Source organism: Vombatus ursinus, unplaced genomic scaffold (genome assembly GCF_900497805.2).
Source record: "Vombatus ursinus unplaced genomic scaffold, bare-nosed wombat genome assembly UNPS02014946.1, whole genome shotgun sequence".
Classification (NCBI taxonomy): Eukaryota; Metazoa; Chordata; class Mammalia; order Diprotodontia; family Vombatidae; genus Vombatus; species Vombatus ursinus.
This window is the reverse complement of record NW_020954724.1, coordinates 3,078,384-3,103,185: the sequence shown is the minus strand read 5'-3', so window position 1 is coordinate 3,103,185 and position 24,802 is coordinate 3,078,384. Positions and strand designations below refer to the sequence as shown.

The following is a 24,802-nucleotide window of genomic DNA, read 5'->3' as shown; positions in this document are numbered from 1 at the left end:
ACATTCATTTGCAAACAAGTATACTTTAAAATATGACATTTATTTAATTACATTTTTAGTGCATTTATTGTTGTAAATTCCATGCTACCGGGACCATGTACATCTTCTCTAAACATTGTATTTCCCCTACAGACGGTCACAATATTCTGCACAGAATAGAGGCTCACTAAATGTTTGTCAAATTGAGGACTGGAAGCAGAGAATTATTTCCAATTCAATTTCAATTATTTCAATTCTATTATTTTAGATCTAGACCTTAACTAAAGGATGTGATTCCCCCTGCCTCCTCCTTTTGTCCGTTTTCAAGTCTATGAACTAAATTAAGGAAATATCTTGAAACCTAATGGGTTAAATTTTCTATTGCTAGGGGAAAATAATGAACTTTCAGGAAGCCATGGTGAGAATCCTTCTATGGCTTTTTGTAGAGGGACAATGTCTCTCTTGAGGCAGTTGGTGTGCTGATGCTGCTATCCTCCTTGAATCAAAATTCTAAAATTTCCTTTTTTAGGGTTATAACAAACTGAGAGGGTTTTTCATGGCCTAGGCGAGGACGAGGTATGAGAAAGAGTGTGTTATTGCTAAAAGATAATGGATACTAAAAAGAATGAGAGAAAGGTAACAACTGGCTGCTGTTACAGGGCATCAATAAACATCTACCTTCATCACCTCAGGTCTAGGTTATGGACTTGTTTTTCAGGCCAGAAAAATGATTTTATCAATTTATCCAGAGTTTTTGAAGCTCTCGGGAATAAATCTACTTTAACCAAAGAAAATATCCATAAATTTATAATAAACAATGACAGAAGGTTGGATTGGATGGCTTTACAGGTTCCTTCCAGTTTTAAGGCTGTGATCCTATCACACACACACACTTCAAGATAAACAGTACTAGTTTCTGAAATAAGTGTAACCATTTCTCAGGGATCTGTCCTAAAACTTTTTTTCATTCAGTATTCTCTGCATGGGTGATCTCATCCATTTCCATGGTTTCAGATATGTGTGTATGACACCTAACCCTCCGTCTCCATCAATCAATTAATCAACAAGTATTTATTAGGGACCTACTAAATGCCATAAATGTTGTATATAAAATGATGTTCCAGACCTTATTTCTAAACTGCTTTCTGGATATAGCCACATGAACATTCAAACTATTCCACAATCAAACATGTCCAAGGTAGAAGTCACCATTTTCTTCCAAAACTTGTTCTTCTTCCTGAAAAATCTTTTTGAAAACAGTTCCATTACTTGGATTTGAAACCTTTCTCTCAACTTTAGTTGCTCCTTCTTCTTTACCCTGTTCCTATAAGTTCCTAAATCGTATGTAATCTGTTCCCTCCCCTTTCTTTTCCTTTCCTCTCTTTCTCTCTACTCCCCTTCCTATTCCTTCCCTCCCATTTTCTTTCTGACTTCAAAATCTATCCTCCCTGCAAACAACTCTACTTATGCTTATGATTGGTAATCAAAATCTCATATCTGTATAAGCTAATTATATTTATCTTCAAATCATGCAATAGTTCTGGTATTCATATCTCTCCAGTATAAAAGTGTGTCATTTTCAAAACTAGCAACTCTAGTCCTGGAATCTTGAGTCAGACTCAACTAACCACTTTCCCTCAGAGTAATAGCAAAGCTGAATAAACTCAGAAATAAACCTTAAAGGAACAATGCACTATAGTGTGATCTGTAATGTGCAACTAATTCTTTTGACTTATCCTGAAAAATCTGAGTCTCTCCTTAACAGTTAATTCTCAGATATCCATGCAGATGATGTTTTCTTTAAGCACACTTCTTTATATGACCACAAGAATAATTACTTTATGAACAGTTACAATTAGGGCATGTCTCTCTTACACATTATTTTTTTTCTTTTTTAAAGTAAGTTTTTATTGATATATTTTTTACATAATGAAAATTTTCCCCAATATTTCCTTCTCTCTTCCAGAGATCCATCTCATATAACAAATGTTATTTTAGGAGATGAAAAAAAAAAAAAGAAATCATCAAAGCTGATCAATGCATTGAAAAATTGTGAAAATATGTTCAGTGTGCCACACCCATGGACCTGCCACAGCATCAAAGAGGTGGAGTAAGAGTGTCTTCTCATGTCCCTTCTTTTGAACCATACTTGTCCTTTGTAATTTTGCAACAATTACTCGGTTCAATTTGTGATTCTTCCCATTAGCAGATATACATTCTTGTAGTCATGTATATTGTCTTCTTGACCCTGCTTTTTTCTATCTGTTCATGTAGATGTTTTGCATGATTCTTTGTTTTCATAATATTCATTATTTCCCTATAGCACAGGAATATTTCATTGCATTCATTGCATTCTCTTTTATTTTAATTTATTTATTTTTAACATTCATCTTTTTAAATTTTGAGGTGCAAACTCTCTCCCTCTCTCCTGACCTTCACTCACCCATTGAGAAGGCAAGCATTATGATGTCAGCTGTACATGTGAAGTCATGCAAAACATATTTCCATATTAGCCATGTTGCAAAAAAGTACTGAAAATAAAGAAAATGAAAAAGTATGCTTCAATCTGTACCCAGTGTTCATCAGTTCTCTCTCTAGAAGTGGATAACATTTTTCATCATGATTCCTTTAGAATTATCTTGGATCACTGTCTTGATCACAGTAACTAAGACTTTAATAGCTGATCATTGTTACACTGTTGCTGTTACTATGTACAATGTTCTCCTGGTTCTGCTCATTTCATTTTGGAGGGGTTCATATAAGTCTTCCCAGGTTTTTCTGAAAGCATTCTGCTTATCATTTGTTATATAGCACAATAGTATTCCATCATAATTTATACCACAACTTGTTCAACCATTCTCCAACTGATGAGCATCCCCTCAATTTCCAATTCTTTGCCACCATAGAAAGAGTTCCTATAATAATTTTTGTATACATAAGTCCTTTTCTCCTTTCTTTAATCTCTTTGGGCTATAGACCTAGTTGGGGTATTGCTGGGTCAAAGAGTATGCAGTATAAAATAACCATTTGGGCATAGTTCCAAATTGTTCTACAGAATGATTGGGCTAGTTCACAACTCTACCAATGATGCTTTAATGTCCCTCCCCATCCCCCTAAACCCCGTGTCCTCCAGCATTTGTCATTTTCCTTTTCTGTCTTGTTAGGTGTGAGGTGGTTCTCTTATCAATAGTGATTGAGAGCACTTTTTAAACTTTGGCTTTGATTTCTTCTTCTGAAAATTGCCTGTGTTCATATCCTTTGACTATGTATCAATTGGAGAATGGCTCTTATTTTTATAAATTTGTCTCAGTTACCTGTGTATTTGAGAAATGAAGCCTTTATCAGAGAAACTGTCTGTAATTCCCATTTTGTACCCTCCCCCTCCAACATTTTCCTGCTTTCCTTCTAATTTTGGCCATGTTGGTTTTGTTTGTACAAAGCCTTTTTAATTTCATGTAATAAAAATTATCCATTTTATTTCCCATAATACTCTCTATTTCTTGATTGGTCATAAACTCTTCTCTAGCCATAGATCTAACAGGTAAATTTTTCCATGCTCTCCTACCTTACTTACATCTAAATCATGTGCCATTTTAAGCTTATCTCAGTATGTGGTGTGAGATGTTAGTCTATTCCTAGTTTCTGCCAAACCGTTTTCCAGTTTTCCCAACAATTTTTGTCAAACAGTGCATTTTTGCCCCCAAAGCTTGAATCTTTGAGTTTATCAAATACTAGATTATTCTGGTTGCTTACTATTGTGTATTATGTACCTTTTCTATTCTACTGATCTACTATTCTGTTTCTTAACCAATACCAGATTGTTTTGAAGATCACTGCTTTGTAATATAATTTGAAATCTGGTACTGCTAGGCTGCCTTCCTTCATTTTTTTTCATTGATTCCATTGATATTCTTGACCTTCTGCTTTTCCAGATGAATTTTGTTAATATTTTTCCTAGCTTGATAAAATAATTCTTTGGTAGTTTGGTATGGCACTGAATAAGTAAACTAATTTAATTAGAATTATCATTTTTATTATATTGGCCCAGTCTACCCATGAGCTATTAATATTTCTTGTTTAAAACTGTCTTTATTTGTGTGAAAAATGTTTTTTCATTGTGTTCATATAGTTTCTGTGTTTGTCTTGGCAAATAGACTCTCAAGTGTTTTAAATTGTGTACATTTATTTTAAAAATAATTTTTCTTTCTATCTCTTCCTGCTGGATTTTGTTGGTAATATATAGAAATGCTGATGACTTATATGGGTTCATTTTATATTGTGCAACTTTGTTAAAGTTAATTATTTCAGCTGGTTTTTTAGTTGATTTTCTAGAATTCTTTAAGTATACTATCATATCATCTGCAAAGAAAGATAGTTCTGTCTCCTCATTGCCTATTTGAATTCCTTCAATTTCATTTTTTATCTTATAACTATATCTAGCATTTATTTTTTTCATGTAAAATTTTAAAATACTTTTTAAGTTCCAAACTCTCTTTCTCCCTCCCTCCCTTCCCCTCTCATTAAGAAGGCAAGTAATGTGAAATTTATTATACATTTAAAGTCATGCAAAACATTTTTCCATATTAGCCATGTTGCAAAAGAAAACCCAGAAAAGAAAAACCAAGAAAAATTAAAAAAAAATTAAAAATTGTGCTTCAATCTGCATCCAGGGTTTATCAATTCTCTCTCTCCAGAGGTGGATAGCATTTTTCATCATGCATCATTTGGGAATTGTCCTGGATCATTGTCTTGATCAGAGTAGCTAAATCTTTCACAGCTGATCATCTATACAATATTGCTGTTACCATGTACAATATTCTCCTGGTTCTGCTCACTTCACTTTGCATGAGTTCATATAAATCTTCCCAGGTTTTTCTGAAACCATCTTGTTCATCATTTTTAGCATAATAGTATTCCATAACATTTTAATACTGTCTGTAACATCCATTATGAATATGAAGTGGCAGTGATACATAGATTTAAGGGATTAGATCTAGTAGAGTGCCTGAAGAACTATGGACAGAGGCTCACATTCTTGTATAAGAGATAGAAGCAAAAAACATTCCAAAAGAAAAAAAAAGAGCAAGAAAGCAAAATGACTATCTGAGGAGGCTTTACAAATAGCTGAGAAAAGAAGGAAAGAGAAAGATAAGGAAGAAAGGGAAAGACATACCCAACTGAATGCTGAACTCCAGAGAATAGCAAGGAGAGAGAAGGTTTTCTTAAATGAGCAATGTGAAGCAATAGAAGAAAACCATATAATAGGAAATACAAGAGATCTCTTTAAGAAAAGTAGAAAAATCAAGGGAATGTTTCATGCAAGAAATAGGCATGACAAAAGACAAAGTGGTGGGGACTTAACAGAAGCAGAAGAGATTAAGAAGAGGTAGCTAGAATACACAAAAGATCTGTACAAGAAAGATCATAACATCACCAACAATTATAATGGTATGGTTACATCTACTCCTGTTTCATTAACTACACTACACTAAAGACTTTGATTATGTGGATCACAACAAAATGTGGAAAGAGATCAAAGAGATAGGAGTGCCAGATCACCTTATTTATCTCCTGAAGAACCTACCACATATGAGTCAAGAAGCAGGAGTTAGTTCCTCAAGGGAAATAGGCAAACAAAACTATGATAAGTATGAGTGGTCAAGAAAAAAAAAACAATCATGAAACAATTGATTAGCTTGAGATTGGAAAAGGAGTGTGTCAAGGCTATATAGTGTAAACTTATTTATTTAACTTATATGCAGAGTATATCATGTAAAATGCCAGGCTGGATGAATCAAAAGCTGGAATTAAAATTGCCAGGAAGGATAGCAACAATCTCAGATATGCTGATAATAAAACTCTGATGGTAGAAACTGAAGAAGAATTTAGATTGCAAAAGCCGGTTTGAAGTTGAACATTGGAAAAAAAAACAATTAAGATATTGATAACTGGTCCTATCACTTCATGGCAAGTAGAAGGGGGGGGGAAATGGAAGCAGAGTCAGATTTTATATTACTGTAATCTCTTTGCTAGTACTTTATTTAAAAATTTTGCATCAATATTCATTATGGAAATTGGTTTATAGTTTTCTTTCTCTACTTTTGTTATTCTCAGGTATCATCACTATATTTGTGTCATAAAAGGAAGTTGATAAGACTCCTTCATTGCCTATTTTTCCAAGTGTTGTATACAGTATTGAAATTAGTTGTCCTTTAAATGTTTGATAGAATTCATTTGTCAATCCATATGGTTCTGGTGACTTTTTTCTTTCAAGAGCTCAATAATGGCTTGTTCAATTTCTTTTTCTAAGATAGAGTTCTTTAAGTATTCTTTTTCCTCTTCTGTTAATCTGGACAATTTATATTTTTGTAAATGTTCACCCATTTCACTTAGATATAAGATTTATTGGCATATAATTGGGCAAAATAACTTGTAATAATTGATTTAATTTCTTCACTGTTGGTGAATTTACCCTTTTCATTTTTGATACCAGTAATTTAATTTTCTTTTTAAAAATCTAATTACCCTATGGTGTATCTGTTTTATTGGCTTTTTCATAAACTCATGTCCTAGTTTTATTAGTCCAATGATTTTCTTACTTTTTTTTTTTTTTTTTTTTGGTGAGGCGTTTGGAGTTAAGTGACTTGCCCAGAGTCACACAGCTGGTGAGTGTTATGTGTCTGAGGTCAGATTTGAACTCAAACCCTTCTGACTCAAGAGCCAGTGCTCTATCTACTGCGCCACCACTTACTTTCAATTTTATTAATCTCACCTTTGATTTTCAGGATTTGTAATTTGATGGAGGATTTTTAATTTGTTCTTTTTCTAGTTTTTTTTTTTAGTTGCATGATAATTTCATTGATCTGTTCTTTGTCTATTTTATTGATGTAAGTTTTTAGAGATACACATTTTCCCTTAAGTACTGCTTTGGTTTCATCCCATAAATTTTGGTATGTTATCTCATTGTGTCATTCTCTTTAATGAAATTGTTGATTGTTTCTATGATTTGTTCTTTGACCCACTAATTCTTTAGGATTAGATTATTTAGTTTCCAATTACCTTTTATTGCATTATGATCTGAAAAGGATGCATTTAATATTTCTGCTTTACTGCATTTTGTTTTAAGGTTTTATGCCCTAATACATGGTCAGTTTTTGTCAAGGTGCCATGCATAGTTGAGAAAAAGGTGTATTCCTTTCTGTTTCCATTCAGTTCCTCCAGATTTCTTCAGAAATCCATTCAGATTTCTCCAGCATATCTAACTTTTCTAAAACTCTGTTCATCTCCTTAACTTCTTTCTTGCTTATTTTTTTGTTAGATTTGCCTAATTCTGAGGGGAAAGTTGAGGTCCCCTGGTAGTATACCTTTACTCTCTGTTTCCTATTTAACTTTTCCTTTAAGAATTTTGATGTTATACAATTTGATGTTTAGTATTAATATTACTTCATTGTCTGTGGTGCTTTTTAGCAAAATGTAGTCTCTCTGCTTATCTCTTTTAATTTGATCTATTTTTGCTTTTGCTTTGTCTGAGATCATGATTGCTACTCCTGCTTTTTTTTTTTAACTTCAGCTAAAGCATAATAGGTTCTGCTCCAGCCCCTTATCTTTGCTCAGTGTATGTCCCTCTGTTTCAAGTGTGTTTCTTGTAAACAACATATTATAGGATTCTGGTTTTTAATCTACTCTGCTATCCACTTCCATTTTATGAGTGTTTTTCTCATTCCCATTCACAGTTATGGTTACTGTGTATTTACCTCTATCCTCCCTTTTGCCCTATTTATCTTTTTCTCTCTCTTCTTTCACTCCATCCCTCCTCAAAAACATTTTGCTTTTGACCACTGCCTCCTCCAATTTACCCTTCCTTCCATCAGTCCCCCCCTGCTCTTAACCCACTTCCCTCCTACTTCCCTACTATTCCCAATTGAGTCTATATGTTATTCCTTCTTTGAGTCAATTCCAATGAGGTTAAGATTCAAGCATTGCCCACCCCCAACCCTCCATCTTCCTCTTCACTGTAAAAGCTCTTTTGTGCCTCTTTTATGTAAGATAATTTACCACATTTTACTTCTCCTTTGCCCCTTTCTCCCTGTGCATCCGTGTTTCTCAACCCTTAATTTTTTGGGGATATCATCCTGTCATAGTCAACTCACAGCCATGATCTCTGTGTATGTATACTCCTTCTAACTGCCCTGAAAATAATAAAGTTCTTAGGAGTTACAAGTATCATCTTCCCATGTAGGAAAGTAAACAGTTTAACCTTATTAAATCCCTTATGATTTCTCTTTCCTGTTTATCTTTTTATGCTTCTCTTGAGTCTTGTATTTGGAAGTCAGATTTTCTATTTAGCTCTGTTCTTTTCATCAGGAATGCTACAAAGTCCTTAATTTCATTAAATGTCCATTTTCATCCCTGAGGGAGTATACTCACTTTTGCTGAGTAGGTGATTCTTGGTTGTAATCCCAGTTCCTTTGCCTTCTGGAATATCATTTTCCAAGCCCTCCTATACTTTGATGTAGAAGCTGCTAAATCTTGTGATATCTTGACTATGGCTCCATGATATTTGAATTGTTTCTTTTTAGCTCCATGCAATATTTTCTTCTTGACCTAGGAGCTTTGGAATTAGGCTATAATATTTCTGGGAGTTTTCATTTTGGGATCTCTTTCAGGACGTGATCAATGGATTCTTTCCATTTCTATTTTACCCTCTTGTTCTATGATATCAGGAGAGTTTTCCTTGATAATCTTTTGAAATATGATGTCTAGGCTCTTTCTTTGATCATGACTTTCGGGTAGTCCAATAATTCTTAAATTATCTCTTCTGGATCTGTTTGCCAGGTCATTTGTTTTTCTAGTAAGATATTTCATATTTTCTTCTACTTTTTCATTCTTTTGATTTTAGTTTATTGTTTCTTGATGTCTCATGGAATTAGTAGCTCTCCCTTTCCCAATTTTAATTTTTAATGAATTATTTTCTTCAGTGAATTTTTGTACACCTTTTTCCATTTGGCCAATTCTGCTTTTTAATGAGTTCTTCTGTTCAGTAAATTCTTGTATATCTTTTTCCATTTGGCCAATTCTGCTTTTTTAGAAGTGCTCTTCAATGGATTTTTGTGCCTCTTTTACCATTTTGCCTATTCTGGTTTTTAAAGTGTTATTTTCAGTATTTTTGTGTCTCCTTTACTAAGCTCTTGACTCTTTTTTCATCATTTTCTTACATCACTTTCTTTTCTTTTTTCCTCTACTTCTCTTATTTGATTTTTAAAGCTCTTCCAGGAATTCTTTTTGGGCATGAGATGAATTGATATTGTTATTTGAGGCTTTTAATCTAGTTGTTTTGACACTGTTGTCTTCTTCTGAGTTTGTGTTATTTTCCCTGTCACCAACTTTCTTCTGAGTTTGTATTTTGATCTTCTCTGTCACCAGCTTTCTATGGTCATGTTCTTTTGTTTGTTGTTGTTTGCTCACTTTTTTAAATCTGTTCCTTGACTTTTAACTTTATGTTAAAGTTGGGCTCTGCTCCCAGGGTCAAGGGGGCAGTGTCCCAAGATTGATGTTTTTCTTGCTGCTGTTTTCAGAGCTAGTTCTGGGGGGCCTGTAAATTTTCAGTTCTTCCAGTGTGCATGATCTAAGGAGAGGTATGGTCACTGCTCTCCTGTCCTGTGTTCTGGTCTCTGAGAAACCACAAGCACTCTTTTCTACCCTGAAATTGTAACCAAGGTCCCCCTCTCCTATTAGAACTCTTCTTTGCCCTGGGACTGTGACCTGGAACTACATATAGACAATGCAACAGAGTCTGGTTCTAGTGCCTATAAAAGGTCCCCTATTATCTCCTTTTGATCAATTGTCTGACTCCCTTACTGTCTTCTGCCTGAGAGCTCCAGAAACTCCTGCCAATTCAGTCACTCCCAAGGCCTGTTGCTGTCTTGGAAGGGTGCAGCCTGCATTGGCTGTGCTCTACTCTCACCCCAGTGAGACAAACCTTTCCTGCCAACCTTCTAAGTTGTCTTGGGCTGTAAAGTTATTTCACCCCATGTTTTTATTGGTTGTGCTGCTCCAGAATTCATTCTGAGGAATTATTTCAACATTATTTGGAGCCTTTACTGCTGCATCTTGGCTCTACCCTGCCTAGAGTTTTTTTTTTTTCCTTTCATTTGGCTCTTTAAAGTCTCTTCCTCCAATTTCTTCCTCTGAGAGCTGCCTACTCATATCCTTTTACCATTTATCAATTAGGGAATGGCTTTTATTCTTATAAATTTGTCTCAGTTCACTATATAATTTAGAAATGAGACCTTACTCCCTTGTTGCAGAGATTTTTTTTCCCTGTTTCCTGTCTTTCTTCTAACTTTAGATGCATTGGTTTTGTTTGTGCAAAACCTTTTAAATTTCATGTAATCAAAATGATCCATTTTATCTCCTGTGAATCTCTCTGTATTTCTTTTGGTCATGAACTCTTCCCCGTTCATAGATTTGACAGATAATTTCTTCCCTACTATACAGATTTTCTTATGATATCACCCTTTATTTTTAAATCATGCACATATTTTGAATTTATCTTAGCATACAATGTGAAATATTGACCTATGCCTAGTTGCTGCCAGACTGCTTTCTAGTTTTTCTAATAGTTTTGTTGTAGTGAGTTCTTGCTGTAATAGCTGGGATGTTTGGGTTTATCAAACACTAGGTTATTGTGCTTTGTTATGGTATATTGTGTACCTAATCTGTTCCGCTGATAAATCTCTATTTCTTCTCCAATACTAAATTTTTTGATGTTTACAACTTTGTAGTATAGCTTGTGATCTGGTACCATGATGATGTAAAAACATAGGACATCATAAAATTTTGTTTAAATTTTTTTAAATGAAGTATTTGAACTCTGAGGTTCTCTGGATCAAAACCTATAATGTTATTATATTTTCCCAAATGCTTTGCCCACCCTTGGCTTTAACAAGTACCTTTGCTCCATGCTTCTTTGTTGTGTTATAGAGAAGCAAGTTCAAACTAGCATTTGTTGTCAATGCCTCTCCAAATTTAGCAAGTATTTTCCAATTATTTAATGGTAATAAACATATTTTATAGAGTTCAATCCATTAGTAAGTAGAACTCAGAGATTTGGAGAAACTCTTTTGGGTAGGAGAAGCAGAAAAAGCAAATTCATAGTGGTAGAAGTAAGCATTACATTAGCAACCTAACATGTAGAAACTTTATGATGGGTAGCTAGAATGGGACATGATTATGGAAGTTCTTGAAAGCCAGGCAGAGAAATGAGCTTAAAAGATGTATATAGTTGCTAGGGAACCCTCAAAGATTCTTGAGAAAAGAAAGATGAAATCACTGTTTTAGGAAGACTACTCTGGCAATGATACTCAAGATAGAATGAGAACAGACTGGCATCAGAGAGGTGATCTATGAGGTGGTCTTTCTATTATAAAAGATTTTCATTAGCAACTGTAATGGAACTGTGATATTTGGATTCTACCATTTAGATACCCAGTGTACTAAGTGAGGTAGAAGCCCTAACTAAATTGGGAAAAACACTTGATATAATCATAAACAGAAAAAATCCAGGCTACAGGCATTACAAGTACTCAGGGATTACTTTTCAAGATCTTAAGAATGGAAAAGATCACATATAAACATGAAAAAAGACAACAGCAACTACTAATATATTTATCTGCCTTCTCATCTAATTTAAATCTTTAGTAGAATGGCCCATTTTATTACATATATGAAAACATAATAAGGAATAGACAGAATTTGCAGATGATATTCCATAGTAAACCAAAAATTAATGCTTCGCTCAGTAGACCAAAATACAATTTTCAGTGTCCTTCTCAAACAAGGTGTCTCCCACACATACATTAAAATCAATCTAGTTTTTGTGATAGATGAAAAAAAAAAACCACTCAGATTATTAAACTCTGTTTAACAACCTGCTGAAAATTAACGGCATGCAAAGCAAGCAAGAAGACATTTACTTTATGTGTTTTTTTGTATGAGGGAGGATATCCTATATAGTCAAATGGCAACTATAGAAAGATCCTCTACCCATGAACAGATTCTGTAAATATACAGTAAATGGGGGTTAGAATTGAGTAACAGGAAGCTATCAAGTTGGATTACGTTTGGGAAATTTTATTCTACTTCCAATTGTCCTAAACCTTGCAAACTACACCAAACACATCTTTCATACCAATAAGCTCTTAATGATGGTACACTATGATCTTGGAAAAAATAAAGTTGCAAGTGACCCGAAGAATGATGGAAAACTGCATGGGGGGAGGGACAGTGGATATAAGTAAACTGTAGCATATGACCAGTGAAGACTTGCATAAGAAGTAGTGTAAAAGATATCAGTGATAGCATCTGTGTCTCATCTGCACACATTTCCCCCACCCACAACCCTCCCCCACTCCCAGGACCCTGTGAACACTACCCCAGTTTCAAATCACTTTCTGTACTTTTTATAAGTATAAAAATAGTTTGCTGTAGAATATCATCTGAAAAAAACCTGCCTGTTCCCTTGTGTTTTCATGTTAGAATGATAAAGATCCACTCAAAATTATTATCTTCCTCCTCAAAGTATTTCTTTCACTGTCAATCAGGCAGGACACAGTTCAAAACAGAAGAAAGAATTTAATCAGACAGAATAGCAAATTAAGTAATAAGATGACATCCCTCATGCACAAATGGGATACACTCACAACTACTAAAAGAGGATACATAGATAACACATAGGGAACATGTATGGTCAGGGAAAATGAGTTAAGAGAAACATATACTATATTTATGTTTGTATAGCACATAACCATGGCCAAGGCATATGGTAGGGGTACATGTGAACCTTCAAGATCAGGCCAGCTCACACATTCAATGCTGCTGAGCATTCTTGTTTGTCTTGTGGTCACTGTGGTGTTTCTTTGCTACTATCTATTGGTCTTTAGGCTTTTTCAGGGCCATCAGGTAATCTGTGCTACCATCTGCTGAATCATAAACACTAGTAAGCTTCTCTCTGCGAAGAGAGTGGGATAGTGAGTTGAGCTCTTCATATATAACAGAAGACTACGAGCCACCACACCAAGGCAGCTAAGTAGCAAAAAGCAGGAGAAGTCTCCCAGCTAAAGTAAAGAACTATTTTTGCCCCTGTTGCCAACTGAAATTGCTGGCTTAAGTCAACTCTTTGACTTGGTATAGGAAAATTCCTTTAACATCCATTTAAGAGCATTTTTTTTAGCCTATGGCCCATGCCATGGGAGCTGCATGGGTACTAAAAGTTATTTCACTGATTAGGGAGGCAAAACCAAATCTAGGGCAAGACTAAAAAGCTTCATTGTGGAGAACTATGCTTTCTTCTTTACTGTATCCCTAACTTTATCATATGTACCTGGCAGCAACAACTTTCCTGGTTGTTTAGTGTTATAACAAGCACAAAAATGCTTTACACCTGGAAAAGGAAGTCATCCAAACAAGTACCTAGGGCAATGTATAGTCCTAGGGTGCTTTAATGATGACCTTGAATAATAATGGAACCATAGGAAGACCATGAATATATTGAATGGATCCTTTATGGAAGATTTATGGAAAGATGGACAAGAAACGCAGAGTGGTGGGTTTAAGATCTGTACAGAAAAAAAGAATATACACACTAATAAGACTGCAGATTCATCTAAGTATTTCTACTTCAGATTATATCGTTTTCATTCATAAAAACTTGTTCTATTTGTTGGCAGTTCAAATTATGATAAAATCAAAGAATAAAAGATGACATGTTTAATATGTGCATAATGTCATATTTATATGAATGGTACAATTTTTAGGTTAACCAAACAGTGCTGTGTGACTGACATTTATTGTAAATATAAGAGATGATTTTCTAAAAGCTGTATGGTGTTTTAATTCTAAAAATATATCTAAAATGATGAAAGCAGAAAACTGTTAGGCAGAATATTTCTCTGATAGAAACAAATGTAGTTAATTTGTTATCTGAAGTGTATTCTAAGGGATTCTGAAATCATTGATATTGTCAAGCCTTTCCATGTAATGGTACTTTAAACTCTTAATTCTTCATAGATTTTTATATGGCCTTTTGGGGGAAAAAAGTTAATGGAAAAAACCCACAACTCAGAATTATTGCATCTCTATGCCCAAACCAATTCCTGAGTGTACCAAGTTCTGTTGCTGCTGATATCAGTATCCTTTATTTGAATAAAAAGGTAAGAGATATTTATTCCTTTTACATACATTCCTCTATGTTGATAGAGAACATTCCACAAATTATTCTAATATATCAATCATGGAGGAGGAAATTCAGAAGCAATCATGGATTTCTTCTCTAAGAGACCATGAAAATGTAGGTACTCTTACTACTCTTCTGATCTATTTAAAAAAAAAAAGCAGAGCAGATAGTAATTCTAGTGGAGGTTATGGAGACCAAACAAAATTAAGGGGTATTGTGAATCTCTTATACCTCTGTGGAATGCTTTGTCCATTTTCTGAATGACTCAAATGATAGAGAACAGATGGTTTAGAATAGCTGTATCAAGAGCAGAAGGGATGTTAGGAGACTCTAAAAATCAGTGGTAGGACTGGTTCTCCAAACAAAGAAAGTTGCCCATGCCTTAAAATTATTCTCAGACAATATTCATGAAATCTGTTTTTGCTTAATACCTTGTCTGAATGGACTTCCTTGAAAGGACATTTTCTTCTAGGTCTCAGCCTTCCTACATCTTTCATGGCCTAAAATTTTTGTAGCAGAATTCAGTTCTGGAGGGAAAGGAAGCTCTTAAGAATGAAAATCTAAAGACAAACAATTCTGATGAGGAAGATAAGGAAGAGTGGTCTAAAAAGAGCAATATAGATACACAGGAGGGAACTTGTTAATCACTTAGTTTTTAAAAAGACATGTAAAGATGCTGGATGCAAGGGTCAGTATTGGAAGATTAATATAAAATTGGGGTAGAGTTCAACTAGAACAGCATTAAGAATGCTAAAACTCATCATGAATTGAGGCTGGCAAAGAAAACTAAGGTAAATAATATTTTATTTATCTTGGTTTTAGGAGAAGGATTAAGGAAGATAGCATAGTTACTTGGGGTAAACAGAATGATATTGGGTAGTAAAAAGAACGCAAGAGCTACTCAACTTACTTCAACTTTGTTTTCATTGACAAGGAGAATGATCTCTGTTCTAGAAAGGACAAAACAAATATGTCTACTAGGAAGGTGACATTCCTTGATCAGTTCAGTTCTCCAGGCTCTAATGAGGACTAAAAGAAGTGGCTGATAGTCTGGCTAAGCTACTATTGATCATTTTTGAAAGGTCCTAGAAAACAGAAGCACCATAGGATTGGAGAAAGGCAAAAAGGAAAGATAACAGGATTTGTGAACTATAGGTCAATGAGCTTGACTGACTCCTGGCAAAATTCTAGAACATATTATTAAATAGATGGCTAGTGATCATTTGAAAAAGAAAGTAGCAGTTACAAAGAGCTAGATAGCATGGCTTTATCAGGAACAAGTCATTTCAGACAAATATCATTTCCTGTTTTGAAATGATTCCTAGCTTGGAAATCAGAGGAGTGCTATAGGTAGTTTACCTAGATTTTTTTTTTCAAATGCAGTAAGCCTTTATTTTCTTTTTAAAATTTTTTTTAAATTTATTTATTTTTAGTTTTCAATACTCACTTCCATAAGATTTTGAATTTTGAATTTTCTACTCCTCTCTTTCCTCCCCCCCTCCCCAAGAAAGCATACAATCTGACATAGGCTCTACACATACATTTCTATTAACCATATTTTCACATTAGTCATGTTATAAAGAAAAATTAGAACCAATGAGAGGAACCACGAGAAAGAAGAAACAAAACAAAACAAAAAAAGAGAGCAAATAGTATGCTTTGATCTGCATTCAGACTCTAAAGTTCTTTCTCTGGGTATGGATAACATTTCCCATCATGAGTCTTTTGGAGTTGTCTTAGATCCTTGCATTGCTGAGAAGAGCTAAGTCTATTAAAAAAGTCATTGTACAATGTTGCTATTATTGTGTACAATGTTCTCTTGGTTCTGCTAACTTTACTCAGCATCAGTTCATATAAGTCTTTCCAGGTTTTTCTGAAGTCCATCTGCTCGTTATTTCTTATAGCACAATAGTATTCCATTACATTCATATACCACAACTTGTTCAGCCATTCCCCAATTGATGGGCATCCCCTCAATTTCCAATTCTAGACCAACACAAAACAAGCTGTGGATCCTTTTCTCTTTTTTATTATCTCTTTGGGATATAGACCTAGAAATGACTTTGTTGGGTCAAAGGGTATGCCCCGTTTGGGAAGAGTTCTAAATTGCTGTCCAGAATGGTTGGATCAGTTCACAACTCTACCAACAATTCATTAGTGTTCCAATTTTCCCATATCTTCTCCAACATTTATCATTTTCCTGTTTTGTCATGTTGGCCAATTTAATAGGTGTGAGGTGATACCTCATGTTGTTTTGATTTGAATTTCTCTAATCTATAATGATTTAGAACATTTTCTGTATGACTATAGATGACTTTAATTTCTTCATCTGAAAACTGACTGTTCATATTCTTTGACCATTTATCACCTGGGGAATGACTTGTATTCTTATAAATTTGACTCAGTTCTCTATATATTTTAGAAATGAGGCTTTTTTCAGAGACACTGGCTGTAAAAATTGTTTCCCAGCTTTCTGCCTCTCTTCTAATCTTGGTTACATTGGCTTTGTTTGTGCAAAACCTTTTCTTTTCTTTTTTTAATTAATATGAATTTATTAAATACCTTTAAAAAGCTGTCACAATAGATTCAGAGTTATGTAAAATCCTTTTCTGTCCTTGTATATGGAAATGTTTTTCAAGTTTGGAATGATAAACTTTTTTTAAAAGAAATTTGTTTTGGCAGTTGTATGGAGAGTGAATTGGGTTGCAGAGAGACTTGAGATGGGCAGACCAATAAGAAGGTGGTAGTGATGAGGCGCTGAACTATGGTGGTGGCTGTGTGAATGAAGAGAAGGGGTTGTATGTTTGGTGAAAGAAATTACAAGATTTGCAACTAGTTGAATATGTAGAGTGGGATGAGTGTGAAGAGTCAGAGTTGACACAGATTACAAAAGTGGATGACTGGGAGAATGGTGGTGCCCTCAACAAGAATAGTGAAGTTTGGAAAAGGGGAGGGTTTGGGGAAAATATAATGAGTTCCATTTTGGACATATTAAGTTTGAGATGTCTGTGAGGCATCCAGTTCAAAATGTCTAATAGGCAGTTGGTAGAGTAGAAATGGAGCTTAGGATAGAGGCTAAGGTTGGATACATAGATCTGAGAATCATCTGCATAGATAATTGAGTCCATGAAAGCTGGTAAGATTACTTAATGAGATAGTATAAGGAAAAGACAAGAGAATAGATCCTTAGGGGACACCCGAAGTGTTAAGTGGGCATAACATGAAAGAAGAGCTAGTAAAGGAGACTGAGGAGTGGTCAGACGGGGAGGACAACCAGGAGAGAGAACCTCAAAAACTTAGAGAGTAGAAAGTATTCCAGAAGAAAAGGTAGTCCATTGTGAAATGTTGTAGAATGGTTGAGGATTTAGAAAAGGTCATTAGGTTTGGTAATTAAGCTCATTAGTAATTTTAGAAAACAATTTCAATTTAATGATGAGGTATCAACTCAGATAGCAAAGGGTTTAGAAGAAAGTGAGAAGGTGGGGGGAATGGAAATACTGAGTATAAGCCACTTTTTCAAGAACTTTACCTGAGAAGGGGAAACATGGAGTTATAGTTGGCAGCCATGGTTGGATCTAGTGAAAGCTTTTCATGGATGAGGGCAATTGGGGTATATTTATAGCCATCAGGAAAGGAACCAGTAGATAGGGAGAGACTGCATATTAGAAAGGGAAGGTGAAAAGTAAAATAAAAAAGGAGTTAAATTTAGGGTAAATATAGAAGGGCCAATCTTGGCAAGAAAGGACATCTCTTCCTTGGAGCCTAAAGTGAAGGAGGAAATGCGTGAATGATGACAGATGATAGAGAAAGAAGGGAGGTCTAAATTAGAGGGCAACTGAACCAGATTAAAATATAATTGGAAAGTGTTTAACAAAACAAATAAAATAACCATAACATTAATTAGTGTTTTTCTAAATCAACATATGGCCACAGGTATTCGTTGCTATTTGAGTTTGACATCACCGCTTTGAGTGAATGACTTCATTTTTTTCAGTGGTGGTGGGGGGGGGGGTTGCGTAGGATACTTGAAGAGACATGAATAGACCCATGCTCTAAGAAAATCACTGTTAGTTATGTGAAGGATGGCCTGGGCTCTTAATGGGTGAGTACTCAACCTTGCCTTACTGGGACCTAAGCCCACTAGGCCTCTTCCTGGGGCCATCTGTGTGCCACTGCACATGCCCTTCTCCCATCTCAAGCTCTAGTTTCAAACAGTAATCAAGCCAAAGCTATCATCCCCAGAAAAGATGTGTCTGTCATTGGTCCTATGACTCCAAATCGTCATCCTTTTGGCTACCCTATCCAGAACACTCCTCCCTGACCCATATTCCCCAATATGTGCTGACTTTCCATAATGAGATAAGAGATCATGGAGGCAGGTACTGTTTTGCTTATATTTTTATCCCCAGCTCTTAGCATAGTACCTGGCACACGGTAAATGTTTAATACATTCTTCATTCACTTCAGGCCAGGAGACCAGATAGGTGGCTATCATAATTTGGTCAGGTAATAAGAACCTGAATTAAGGTGATCCTGTGTGAATGGAATATTATAGTTAGAAACAGCAAGATTTGGCGATTGGAAATGTGCACATGATAAATATTTATAGAGTGGAAGAACTTTAATTGTAGGCAGCTAGGAAAGATGAGATTGGGAGGGAAAGCAACAAAACAGTGTATGATTATTTGGATGAGGTCCTGGAGTTGGCAGGAGCGGGTGAGATCAAAGGCACAAGAAAGCCTTAACAAGGTGCAAGGATATGTCTCTTCCTCTAGGCTAGAAGGAAGAGTAGTTGATCATTACAATAGTTTCTGAGGAGTGAAGATGGGGGCCTGGGCAAGCACTAGATTGTCACAATTTCCTCAGCAAATCAAGAGTCTTAATGCCATCTACAGTTTGTGTGGAGATTGTGGTAAAGAGGTTACTGGAAATTTCAGGAGGGAAAACGAAAAGCTACTGTGAAGACGTACACAGGAATTTACACACCTCAGTTGTGCAGCTTTAGTCTGGATTCTCTAATTTGCAGTAAAAATGATGTGTGACTGATTCAAGAAAAGCACAGTAATTACAAGAATGTACATGGAAAGGATGAGGCACCAAAACATCAAAAGGAAATGTAACAAAATTATAAAGATCCAGCAAAACCAGAAAGAAGATATGAGAGGACACCCCCTCCAACCTGCCCATTCGTGGAGGTGGGAGGCCCACAGGGACAGGTATTACACACTGCACAGATTTTTGGACTTTTTCTATACATGGAACAGTTGTGCTTTTTTTTTCCTCTCTAAAAATACTATTCTATGGGATGGCTCTCTAGGAGGAGGAGGGGGAAGAATACTTGGAATAACTATGATATAAGAAAGAGAAGATGTCAATAAAAACTTATTTTTAAAAAAAGAATGATAGCTTTGACTGAAATCTTCATGTTCATTCCATTCATAAGATTTCTCTCCAATATAAGGTATGTGCTTATATGGAAGGCCTTCCTATTTTCATTGTGAAAAGGTTTCTGTTCAGTATGAATGCTATGATAACATTTGAGTTCTGTTCTGTGCCTGAAAGCCTTTCCACATTCATAAAAAAAGACTGTCTCTTCTTTTGAGACTAAAAGGGAGGAAAGAATGCTTGACAGTTCCAAAGAATTCTGGGGTATTAAATTAAAGTGACAGCCTGTCAGATTGTGACTATTTTGTCATAAATTAGGTCCAAATCACCTGCAGTACATATGGGGATTGTGGAAAGTAAGAACAGAAGGGAGACACTAGAACTTGGTGAATCTATAGAATATCCTTCAGTTTGAATTCTCTTATTTTCAATTATGGACTGTGTGGGTGAAATTCCTCACGTTCATAACGTCCATGTGACCTTCCAATATAAATTACTTGATTTTTAGGTTTGTGCTCTAGCTAAATGTTCTTCCACGTTTCTTATTTTCACAAGATTTCTGTCTTCAACAGCAGCTGATGTTGAGTAAAGTGTTTGCTTTGGAAGAAAGTCTCCTTTCAACCATGACATTCATATAGTTTCTTTCCAGTATGAATTCTCTGATGTTGAGTAAGTTGTGTCTTCAAGCGAAATGACAATACACATTCACTGCATTCATAAGGTTTCTCACCAGTATGAATTCTCTTATGTCAAGTAAGGTGTGTGCTAAGGCGAAAGGCATTCCCACATTCATTACATTCATAAGGTTTCTCTCCAGTATGAATTCTGTGATGATGTTTGAGTTCTGGTTAGTGGTTGAAGGCCTTCTCATATTCCTTAAATTCATAAGGTTTCTCACTAGTATGAATTCTCTGACACTGGGTAAGTTGTCCTCTCAAGTGAAATGCCTTTCCACATTCCTTACATTCATAAGGCTTCTCACCAGTATGAATTGTCTGATGTTCAGTAAGCTGTGTTCTCAGGCGAAAGGCCTTTCGACATTCATTACACTCATAAGGTTTCTTTCCAGTATGAATTGTTTTATGTTGAGTATGTCCTATACTTAGGCGGAAGGCCTTCCCACAGATCTTACATTTATGAATTCCCTGATGTTGAGTAAGATATGTACTCACAGGGAAGGCCTTCCCACATTCACAAAACTACTCTCCTGTACAATTTTTATTAGGTCTATTAAGCAGTAACTCTGGTGGAAGTGTTTCCCACTTTCATTACCTTGATAATGTTTTTCTCCAGTATATAATCTATGATTTTCAATGAGCTCTGCTGTATACTTGAAAGATTTCCCACATTCACCATACTTAGAAAATATCTTTTTTGCACAGATTCTGCTATATTTTCTTAGGTCTGTATGTAGTATGAAGTACTTTTTAAGTGTATCATATTTACAAAGACTCTTTCCTACATATATTCTCTGTTGTGGAAAAAAGATTAGCCCCCCAGCTGATGCTTCTGCCAAATTTATTATATTCTTGAACTCTTAGTTTATTGTGAAATTTCTTTGGGGTAATTTTTACTTGCTGAGAATGTTTCTTATCGCTCTGCTGCCCCTGTAACTTGGCATCACATTCCCAGGCTTTTTCCATTTTGGAGATACTGGCACTATTCTATCAGTGAGTCTATCTTGGAATGATTCTTCAGTTGAAATACTCCACATTAAAGCTGACTCCTTGGTTTCAGGTCTAGCTCCCCAATTTTGACTGCAACTTCTTGAAACTGCTCCCTTTGGCATCCAAGGTGCTTCCCCTTGCTCCAGCTGGTAGGCCACATCTGATCTGGAAACTTCAAGTCCCAGGTAGATCAGGTTGCTGTAGTTCTTCAGCATCACCTCCGGTACAGCTTCTTCTGGGCAGGGCCCTGGTGTCCCCACTCCTCCCAGGTGAAGTCCATGGCCACATACTGAAATGTCACCAAGTCCTGGTGGGCGGAGACTCTGCCCCTACCCGGTCCTCTTGGCCCAGGGAAGGGGGATCTCGGTGGGCCAGGGGCATAGGAAGATGCAGAGTCCCGGAAATTGGCAGCACCCCAAGCCGCCCCTGGCGAGGGGGCGGGAATAGAGTCCACCAGGATGTAGAGCATGGCCTATGATTGGCCAGGAAAGATGGCCCCGCCCCACAGAGGTGACCAATAAACTGGCTGTGTGATTGTGCTTGCACTGGGCATGACTCCTCCTTCTTCCTCGTGTTCCTTTCTGCAGAGGCCCAGACACGAGGCTCTGAGCGCTCCGCAGCGCCGGACTCACGGTGTCCTCCCGGCCAGGCCTCCGGCTGCCCCTCTCCCTAGAGGAGGGGGGAGAGTTCAGGGCCCTGCGGCAGCGGAGGACTGAGAGCAGCAAGGCGGCGCGCCCCAGGCGGCGGTGGCCCGAGGGCCGCAAAACCTTTTCAATTTAATGTAAAATGTAAAACCATCCATTTTGCATTTCATAATGTTTTCTGCCTCTTATTTGGACGTAAATTCTTCCCTTCTCCATAAATCTGACAGGTAAACCATTCCTTGCTCTCCCAGTTTGCTTACAGTATCAGCCTTTATATCTAAATCATGAACCCATTTTGACTTTATTTTGGTATATATATTGTAAGATTTTGGCTTATGCCTAGTGTCTGACATACTATTTTCCAGTTTTCCCAGGAGTTTTTGTGAAAAAGTGAGTTCTTGTCCCAAAACTGGAGTCTTTGGGTTTATCAAACAGTAGATTACTATAATCATTGACTGTTGTGTCTTGTGTACCTAACCTATTCCACTGATCCACCACTATTTCTTAGCCAGTACCAACTAGCTTTTTTGTTTGTTTGTTTGTTTGTTTTGTTTGTTTGGGTTTTTTGGTTTTTTTGTTTTGTTTTGTTTGTTTGTTTGTTTGTTTTTGGCTAGGCAATGGGATTAAGTGACTTGCCCAGGGGCACACAGCTAGTAAGTGTCAAGTGTCTGAGGCTGGATTTGAGCTCAGGTCCTCCTGACCCCAGGGCTGATGCTCTATCCACTGTGCTACCTAGCTGCCCCAACCAAGTAGTTTTGATGATTGCTGCAGTTTACCTAGATTTGGCAAAGCATTCAGCAGTGTCTCTTCTGTAGTTTTTGTGGAAAGATGAGAGATATAGGCTAGGTTTTAATATAGTTAGGTGGATTTAGAACTGATTGGATGTCCTTGATCACAGGATATAAAATAAAGTAGATTAAAAACACAATGATCATAAGTTGAAATTGAATATTGTCACTCACATATTTTCTTCCTTGGGCAAATTCCTTCCCAAAGTGGATTAGGAAAAATGCTGCAGTTGCAGTTAGTTCTCCCATGTTCATCCTATGATTTATCTGTTCAATAAGTCATTAAAAAGAGGAGAAATTATATAAATAAGGTTATTTTCAAGCATCTTTTATCACACTCTGAATTAAAGAATGCATTAGAAAGTTTCAAGTCACTGATTTTTGCTTTGGCTAACTTCTCATCATGTACTCAGCCACCTAACCAACCTAAAATCACAAATTCCTAGATTTTAATCTATTTTGTAGCTGCTGGTAAAGTTAACAACCCATTTGTAGCAAAACTTATGAGATATTGTCAATATTATTATCTCCCTGGAGTTCTCTACTATTTCTCCTATGTCAACTACAAATTCAACCTTGTTCTTTTTCTGGGCTTATTTTTTTTATCATGTTTAGCAAAGTTCCAATTGTCCCTCAATGAATGTGAACCATACACATTTCTACACAGAATATAATTTTTCTGAGTCTATCACGTGGCAATGAATTTGGAATAGCTAAATAAAGCTCAATAACAAATCTTTCTTTTTTGGCTACCGTGATGTGGTTGTATTGGTGTTATAGAGAAGTCTGTGAAAATAATCATGTATTTTTATCCCTTCCTTTTCATTCCGCTGCTTGGGCAACATGCAAATGGATGAAATCCACAAATAGTCACAAAAGGGAAACCCAAGGTTTAGCTCAACTAAAACATGACAGTCAAACTCTAGAACTCCCAGATAACCAAACAAAAACATTGGAAGTAATGAGGATGAGATAATTCATATACCAAGGAATTCATTAGAATTATATAGCACTATACATCAGTAATGAGAAAGAAAGAAAAGATTGGAATGGGATATGTCAAAGAGTAAGAGGAAATGGCTTGCACTTAAGAATAGTATATCCTATATAGTTTAGAATAATCCTATAGTAAAAGTATGGAGTTTTGTATAACAGATGACTTTTCAAACATATCTTTTGAGAAAACCCAAACTTGGCAGTATCTTTACAATGCGAACGTAACATATAAAAATAATGTAAGAAAAGTAACCAATGATTGCATAGCTTGCATGGTAGAGAGGATTAAAGCTAACATATAGCATTTGCTGTGTGTCAGGCACTGTGCAAAGCACTTTATAATTATTATCTCATTTAATCCTTACAACAACTTTGGGAAATAGGTGCTTTTATTATCCCTATTTTACAGATGAAGAGATTGAAGCAAATAGAGGCTAAGTAATTTGCCTAGGGTTACAGAGCTAGTAAGGTTCTGAGGCTGGTTTTAAACTCAGGTCTTCTCTTTTTTTGGCGCTTAATAGTATTTTATTTTTTTCAATTACATGTAAAGATAATTTTCAACATTCATTTTTGTAAGATTGAGTTCCAGATTTTTCTCCCTTTCTCCCTTCTCTCCCTCCTCCCTAAGACAGCAAGTAATCTGATATAGGTTATACATGTGCAATCATGTTAAATGTATTTCCATATTAGTCATGCTGTGCAAGAAGAATAACAACAAAAGGGAAAAACCATGAGAAATAAAAAAAAAAACAAAAAAAAGGGAAAATAGTATACTTCAATCCATATTCAGAGTCCATAGTTCTTTCTCTGGATGTGGATAGCATTTTCCATCACAAGTCTGTTGGAATTGTCTTAGATTATTATATTGCGGAGAAGAGCCAAGTCTTATCAAAGTTGGTCATTGCTCAATGTTGCTGTTACTGTGTATAATGTTCTCCTAGTTAAGCTCACTTCACTCAACATCAGTTCATGTAAGTCTTTTCAGGTTTTTCTGAAATCCACCTGCTCATCATTTCTTACAGAACAATATTATTCCATTATATTCACATACCACAACTTTGGTTCTTTTTTTTTTTTTTTTTTTTTTTGGTGAGGCAAATGGGGGTAAAG

General features: G+C 35.9%; 1 pseudogene; it reads right to left on the bottom strand.

Moving 5' to 3' along the window:
* LOC114030241 overlaps positions 1-21,733 on the bottom strand; it is a 154,597-nt pseudogene extending 132,864 nt beyond the window's left edge.
* Between the last annotated feature and the right edge of the window lie 3,069 nt (positions 21,734-24,802).